This window comes from Polyodon spathula, chromosome 4 (genome assembly GCF_017654505.1).
Source record: "Polyodon spathula isolate WHYD16114869_AA chromosome 4, ASM1765450v1, whole genome shotgun sequence".
In the NCBI taxonomy this organism is placed as follows: Eukaryota; Metazoa; Chordata; class Actinopteri; order Acipenseriformes; family Polyodontidae; genus Polyodon; species Polyodon spathula.
In genome coordinates this window covers 17,312,650-17,320,051 of record NC_054537.1, presented here as the reverse complement: position 1 = coordinate 17,320,051, position 7,402 = coordinate 17,312,650, and the positions used below count along the sequence as shown (strand labels likewise).

Sequence of the window (7,402 nt, the reverse complement as noted above, 5' to 3'; positions counted from 1 at the left end):
GTCTCACTTGGCCACTGAAAGGTTTTCTCGTCTTTTTCTGGAGAAAAAATGACTAGAGACCTGTGCTTTATGTCTTTTTGATGTGACAGAGTCCGACATTGGACTGGAAAGGGAAAATTGTAATGTCGCACCTGGTCCGACATAGGACTGCAAAGGATTAAAGAGCTTGTTCTTCACTGTGAACTGTCTTTGTGTCCATCATTACTAAGCACAGCATCACCTCTACACCTGCTCACTGCTACCCACTTTACCACACACAGCTGTTCTTTATATTCTACGATTATGCAATTTCCCGGTGTGCAGATTGCATAGTTACATTGTAGTCACTCTGCACTTAAAGAAATAGATTAGGTTGCTCTGGAAACTTTCACGAGCTCATTCGCTGTTACTTCATTTGTTTTGCAACATTTAAAATTAACTATAAAGCATGTGTTATTGATTTGTGCTGCACTCATATCCCTGGTACATTATATACCCTTGCTTCATAAGGGACACCAAATGTATCTCAGTGGGTCTGACTACACACATTTGTGGGGTATTCCTACTCTGCTCTCAAATGTGTATGGACAAATCGATGAAAATGTAACATTTATATACTGTATATGTCACCAATGTTAGACTAATGACAAGTGCAATACTCCAGTGCTGTCTTCCCAAGGCACCTCATTAACTTCCTTAAGCTACTGGTTGACCGTCTTATTTTTGTGATGAAGCAGCTTCCCAGTACAAGATCAGGAACACCTTTATGAACATGTGTCACCAGAAAGCCTCCTCTGGGTCCCTGCTGAGGACTCGTTTACTACCCATGCTGCATGGTAAATGGTTTTCTGATGGGGTAGGAGGAACTGTAATGCAACTTGTAGCAAGAGCAAGTCTTGAATATCCTTATGATCTCCAAATAGCGCCACCGCAGAACCTCTTTCAATGTACCATGGGTATTTTAACAAACAGTTCCTTTGCAAGTGTTGCTCTTGAAGAGGTGGCAAAAGAAAGATGTACCATAGAGCAATGATATAAAATGGCCCACTTCAACCCAGGGACTCAAAAGTGGTATGCATATCCCTTCATTGCTAAACTCAGTCACACTGTCATACTCTTTATCCCCAGGTAACAGCATTGAGAGAGACTGCAATGGAGATGATGCCTCAGCCTACTCGAGAGATTTATAACAACTGAGTATGACGGACAATGGTGAGTTGCTTGAGTTATGAATACAATTCCAGAAATCGAGGAATTGAAGGTCAGCTTTCTGCACTTGCATGTTCCTGCCTCAGCTCTCTCCTACCCCTATCATCAAAGCTGCACAGACTGAACTAGATAGAAAACATCTTTCTAGGTTTAAATAGAAGGGAGCTCAACGCTGCCGTTTTTGGTGATGCCCCGTATTTTTTTTTTTATTTGCCCTGCTCCTTCAATGGCACCCTAATGTAAAGGAAGTATAATTAGAATATGTGATTGTAAACAAACATTTAAACTGAATTGGATCACTCCTGAAGTGTAGAAATTAAAAAGTTGAAACATTTGTTGCAGAACATATTAATATAAAAATAAATCGATGTTCATAAAGTTGTTTGTATTGTTCAGAGTAAATGTTTCCATACTAATAGCAAGCCCTAGTTTTTTTTTTAGTAACGGTGTATCTTAATACAATCATTTTTAAATAATAAGAAGTATTACACTTGCTTTTAGTGATGACTTATCCAAGGTAACAATATAAGGCTGATATTCTGGTGTAGTTCATTCAGAACTAATTGAGCATAAAAGGCATGGATAACACCGTGTATCAAATTCTTTTTTTTTTTTTTTTTTTGACTACAAAAGGTTTAGAAGTGAGTAGTTTTTCGAGATTTACGATTATACTGTAAATACAGTATAATCGTAAATCTCGAAAAACTACTCACTTCTAAATCTTTTGTACTCATTTTTGTATTACTTTAGTATAAATACATGTTAATTTGGATTCATATGTTGTTTTTTTCTGACTTTATGTGAACGAAAAGACACACATTTGCCCGTTTTCCCATTGGAAATAGTGATATTTTGAAATATCACTGTCCTGGTCACAAAAGCAAAGTTTGTGGGGAATAATAGCCATTTTCTATACTTTTGAGGCATAAGCAATTAGGAAATAACACTTACTACCCAGGAACAAAAATTATGTTACATAGTGTAATTACATTCATTCCATGTGGTGTTTTCTGAGTAAAAGAGTTTCAACGTTAGTGGGAGATTATTGTAAACACCCTGTCTAGTCAAAGAGTGTTATGCCCAATGTCATCAGTCATGTATCAGATATAAAATGAAAACTTGAATGAGCTCCTCTATTTCTGGAAACTCAAGCGCACCTTCCTTAATGATGGAAGAATAGAAATGAGAAAATACATTCAAATAGAATGAGGGGTATTTTGGACTGTGCTGTATGTCATTGGAAATAATTAACTCTGTAGCTCAATAAGAACAAACGGTATCACTCTAATGAATCTATAACAAATTTTGGCATTTCCATAGCAAGTATATCTATCGTAAATAATTAATTAGTTGAAATCTCATTTTTAATTCAATTTTTTGTTTTGATTTTTGAATGGTTTCTTCTTTTTTTTAATGCTTCTGCACTTTTTCTAAGATTGCGAAAGTAGTAGAACTCTTCATGTTTTCTCATTAATGGTCTTTGGGGAATGTAGATTGCATCTCTCCTTCTGGGTTCATAGCATGCTTACAATTGCCAAGATAATAAAAAAAAAATGCTTTTATATTTATGACTTGTTTAAGACTATTCATCTGGATAACCAAAAATATCATCCACAATATATTCACCATGTGTTCATTTTAAACAGGGAGTCGTTTCAAAGTTTCATTTGTTTTTGTATAAACTGGTTTTAACACTTCCAAAACCCCACGAGGATAACATGTAAACATTCCATAAAGTGTTAATGGATTCTTTAGAGTACATTAGGTCTATGAGGAAGTCAAATATGAAGAACAAAATAATTTCCAGTCACACCTATTGCACTGTTTATAAATACCCAGAATTATGTTGTTATTCTTTGAAAAAGACGTGCAGGAAACTCTCAGATTCCTAATTACTGTGTATCTCGAGTTGGAAAAAGCTAGATTCTCAGAAATCCTAAGAAGTAGTATGTATTGCCTTGTTCCTCTTTTCCAAGAAATGTCTGTATTGAACTGGTGCTAAATGCCATGCCAGCTCCTCCCTAAGTAATTTCCACCTTGTGTTCTTTCTTCTTTGGGTTCCTCTGCCAAATAATACTTCCCTTAGGGTTAGTGCAGGGCTATTTCATTCTTACAGATGTTGATAAAAAGACAGACGGCCTTTACAGGAAATATGAGCCCAGAGAGTACCTCCACAATCCTGTGGGGCAAAAGTATGATTTCTTCTGTTACACCTGTCTCTCTCTCTCTCCCTTATGTCTTTCAGATTGGATGTTCAAAAGATTGGAACAGGGTAGATGTGTGTCATAACACTTCCACCCGAGGCTTTGGAGTTTTGAGAAAACAAGAGCATCCAGTGCCATGCTCTTCATACTCCATGAACTCTACTGATGAATGAACTACACCCTCCTGGGATAGTTTTGAAGAGCCGAAGGAAATGTTGGCTTCTACCTCAATTACTAGACTGTAATCCAGCCAGCCAAGAGCCTTATTGGGTTTGCCAAAGAAAATATTTTTCTTTATAGCTTCCTGCAAAGGTTGGACTTTATTTCCACAGCAGCTGCTCTTTGCCTGACTGTTAAAAGAGTTTCTGGAGGTACAGAGAGGAGAGTATTTGATGCCTGCTAAGAGCCTTCAGTCAGGTGCTGCAAAGGGTTCCACCTGCTTTCTACTCGCAATAGTTCTTACTTTAACCACAACATTGCCCAGTTTTCATTTATTAGTTTCAAGTGCATTTTTTAAATCATCATTATGTAATTATCATTGTTTATATTCTAAAATAATGGCTGTCATGTGAATTTCAATGGAAAAGTGGTTATTACTATGGTGTTCCACTTTAATTTGTTATTAATCTGTGGAATCCTATTGGAATGCATATACATGTGTGCCCATTATGTTAGTGTTAAATTAGCTAAATGCTTGTGCTAGAAAGGTTTTTCTTGTAAGTGGACTTTTTGTTTTAGTTTACGATCCAATCCATACCATATTATACACTGCTAAGGATCATTCAACCAGTCGGAGTCCCAGTTTCCTCTGTTGTATGCCTCAACAAATCAGTGGAAAAGTGGTTGTTGGTTTGCATTGTAATGTTAAAAGATAAAGGCAATTTTTGTAAGTTGGTAAAGTTCAATGTGCTCTATTAAAATGAAGGACACCTACAAAAATCATGGAATCCATAACAGCCATGACTTAATCCCAGCCTTATCTTGGATCCTTCTATTTTTAGGGTGCATACAAACAAAATTAATTTCAGAGGGGCAGTTCATGGCAAAATCCAAATTGGAATAACTTTTTTTCTGGATTATACTAAGCACAGTCACATGCTTTAGAATAAATTCTTGTGATACGCAAATGCCAACAATGTAGAATGTTTCCTAAAAATGTTCACTTACACCTGAATTACAGACTTTTGGGCCTATATTTTCCATTAGTAATTTGCCCACAGTGTGTGTCTGATTTGCTTTTAACAAGTGAACTGTGACGGAACTGCATTCTTCCCTTATAACTTCAAAACGAATGGTGATTTCACCATGCAATCAATGTTATTTTATTCTGCCAATATTGAGAAATGTGAATTAATTGATGGAGCTGAAAAAAAACAACAATTCAGTCCTTCTGAGATAATGTCTGTTGATTTTTAAGCAGTATTGTGGATAAAATAAATCTTCCATGGAGTTTCTAGTTTATTTTGATGTTTGCTCATTTTCAAACTCTTAAAGTTTGCCGTTCTTTTAAACAAAGCATGTACTTGTAAGTGATATAAATGATGACTTATTGTCAGACTGGACATTTGAGTATAGCTCTGGTTTCAGCAGTCTGGTGAATTTGAATTGTAAGAGTTTAGAGTTCATTAACCCAGATATGTGTAGCTGCTGAGCTCTACAGTGTCATCAGGTAAATGTACAGGTACTTTTTATAATTCTAGATTGTCCTACATGTTTTAATGTATGCTTATGTTTAAAAGCTTACTTTGAAAAATGTGTGAACCAAACATATTGTTTTCCACCTTTTCCATTTTTTTTTAAATTGTTGTTTGTAAAAAACAGATCATTTGTCACTATCAGTGGGTAAATCATAGATTATTATTTTACGGGTCTACTTTGGTTTAGGATTTCTTTTTTTTTTTTTGGATTGCTATACCTTGTCTTATTCAAAGTGAATTTCAATGTCCTACATTCTAAGCGCTCAATTTACAAAGCCTAACACAAGCTTGCAACCTGCAGTAATAGTGACAGAGCTCTGATTTGACATCACGTCCTCTATTAAATCCCAGGTAATCACACAAACTCTGCCAGTCAGCATTAACCAAGAGGTTATAGGATGTTTGGGCCAGATGGCTGAAAAAGTTGATGTCACCGCATTCAAATGAACTGTTTCATTAAATACCAACAAGTGAATTGACAAAGTCTATATATTATGAACAAAGCTGTAAATGTAAAATGTAACTGTAACATAATAAAGAACAGTCTAATAATGGTTCTTTGTCACATGACAAACATATATGCTAATGTACATACCATACTGTAGACACATATAATTTTCCCTTAATTTATCATATTTAGATTGTCTTCCCTTGTTATAGAATCCTGCAATCATATTATTCCATTTAATTTCTTTTTTAAAATTTTTATTTGGAATCAGCAATTATTTTTTCTACTTTTCTCCCCAATTTGGAAAGCCCAATTATTATTTTTTTATTTCAACCCAGCTGACTCAAAACGTGCGCCGTCTGCGTCTTTTCACTCTGCAGGCCATGCAGCCACCTCCTCTCTCCTCTGAAACCCTCCTCTCTCCTCTGAAGCTCCTTCCTCCTCTAAATCTTCCTTCTACTCTTAAACTCCCCCTCCTCTGAAACTCCCTCCTCCCTCCTCTGAAACTCCCTCCTGCCTCCTCTGAAACTCCCTCCTCTGAATCTCCCTCCTCCTCCTCTCCTCTCCCTCTCCCTCCTCCCTCCTCTGAAACTCCCTCCTCCCTCCTCTGAATCTCCCTCCTCCCTCCTCTGAAACTCCCTCCTCCCTCCTCTGAAACTCTCTCCTCTGAATCTCCCTCCTCCCTCCTCTGAAACTCCCTCCTCTGAATCTCCCTCCCTCCTCCTATGATACTCCCTCCTCTGAATCTCCCTCCTCCCTCCTCTGAAACTCCCTCCTCCTCCCTCCTCTGAAACTCCCTCCTCTGAATCTCCCTCCTCCCTCCTCTGAAACTCCCTCCTCCCTCCTCTGAAACTCCCTCCTCTGAATCTCCCTCCTCCCTCCTCTGAAACTCCCTCCTCTGAATCTCCCTCCTCCCTCCTCTGAATCTCCCTCCTCCCTCCTCTGAAACTCCCTCCTCTGAACCTCTTCCTCTGAATCTCCCTCCTCCCTCCTCTGAAACTTCCTCCTTCCTCCCTCCTCTGAAACTCCCTCCTCTGAATCTCCTCCTCCTTCCTCTGAAACTCCCTCCTCTGAATCTCCCTCCTCCCTCCTCTGAAACGCCCTCCTCCCCCCTCTAAAACTCCCTCCTGCCTCCTCTGAAACTCTCTCCTCCCTCCTCCCTCCTCTGAAACTCCCTCCTCCCTCCTGCCTCCTCTGAAACTCCCTCCTCCCTCCTGTCTCCTCTGAAACTTCATCTTCCCTACCCTGAAACTCGGCCAATTGTGTGCCTTCCCCTGGGAACTCCCAACCACAGTCAGCAGAGGAATAGCCTGGACTTGAACTGGCGATCTCCAAGCTATAGGGCGCATCCTGCACTCCACGTGGAGTGCCTTTACCAGAGCCCATTCCATTTAATTTTTGATCACATATAAGAACATAAGAACATAAGAAAGTTTACAAACGAGAGGAGGGCATTCGGCCCATCTTGCTCGTTTGGTTGTTAGTAGCTTATTGATCCCAAAATCTCATCAAGCAGCTTAAGGATATTAGCATACCAAAATTAAATATTGCATATACTGTACTATTGATATCCTTGTTTCCACAGTCTATGCATTGTAAAGAACACTGTCGCAGCCTTAATGGTAGCAGCTAGTTGTTACGCAACATCAAAGGTAATGTCAGTGTTGTTCTGGACATCTGTTAAAGTTTTTGACAAGGATCACTGATATACAATTTCTATACAAAAACAAGGCTTTTTTAATGGTCTGTAGCCTGAGAGTTTGCATTCATATTAATAGTGTTACTGTTGTTGTTAAATAGACACACTGTAAATGCAGGCTAATTGGGACACTGTATTATTGTCTATAGAAAACCATTTTTCTGTA

At 38.3% G+C, this 7,402-nt stretch overlaps 1 long non-coding RNA gene across 1 annotated transcript; it reads left to right on the top strand.

Annotated features, from left to right (window-relative positions):
• Positions 1 to 117: 117 nt before the first annotated feature.
• Positions 118 to 5,586, top strand: LOC121313805. Its single transcript, XR_005950039.1, has 3 exons — positions 118 to 815; positions 1,108 to 1,191; positions 3,434 to 5,586. It is a non-coding gene; the product is annotated as an uncharacterized LOC121313805 (long non-coding RNA).
• Positions 5,587 to 7,402: the final 1,816 nt, after the last annotated feature.